The sequence below is a fragment of the Myotis davidii genome, unplaced genomic scaffold (genome assembly GCF_000327345.1).
Source record: "Myotis davidii unplaced genomic scaffold, ASM32734v1 scaffold424, whole genome shotgun sequence".
Classification (NCBI taxonomy): domain Eukaryota; kingdom Metazoa; phylum Chordata; class Mammalia; order Chiroptera; family Vespertilionidae; genus Myotis; species Myotis davidii.
In genome coordinates this window covers 1080616-1081491 of record NW_006295827.1, presented here as the reverse complement: position 1 = coordinate 1081491, position 876 = coordinate 1080616, and positions in this window count along the sequence as shown.

Genomic DNA, 876 nt, shown 5'->3' with positions numbered 1-876 from the left:
GGGGCAGGGGTGGGGACGGGGGGCCAGATGGAGACGCTTTGTCCACCTCAGGCACTCAGCTCCTGCACCCTGGGCAAGCGCCCCGCCCCCACCCTTCTCTGGGAACCCGGGCGCTGTGTCTTCTGCAGCCCAGATGTGGACCTGGCACTGAGGAGTGAAGCATCCACATCTCTGTCGTCACCTTCCCACCCGCTATCCGGACTGGACTGGCAGGGCCTCTCCTCTTTCTCATGTCTTACAACAGCAGCTTCGAATGCCACCCCAGCCCTCGATAAAGTGGGGGAGCAGCTCAGCCACATCCTAGTTCTCCCTGCTCAGAGGAGACAGTGAGGCCTCGAGACTCAGTTTCCCCCGAGGCTGCTTCTGCCCAGATGTCCTCTCACAACCAAGGCAGCTTCCAGCCCAAACCTGTCCATTAGGTGGCACTGGGGGCCACAGCTCTGGATTTTTCTGGTCCCGCCGCCTGCCCTCCCACCCCCACCCCGATGGCCTGGAGCTGACACTTCCAAGGTCGCCTGCGCATTGACTAGGCTCCTATGTTCCTGGGCCAGCTCTTCTGCCTGTGTCTGGAGAGCTGAGACAGGAATCAGCTGAGCACACAGAGCAGGCTGAGCTGTGAGGGACCCAGGCTGGAGCCAGGCCAGTGCCGCTTCACCTGCCTAGGGAACAGGGAGCCCTGACTCAGAGGCTGCTACAGGGGGAGCAGGGAGGGGACTGGAGCTTACGGACTGAAGCCAGCACAGCAAAGGGGCCAGGACCCTGGGGTCTGCTCTGTGCTCATCTCATTTCAGCCCACGCTCTACTGGCTGACGGGGGAGAAGGCAGTCGATTCCTCTCTGAAGAGTAATAATTTTTTTCGATTGCCCTCTGGTTAGG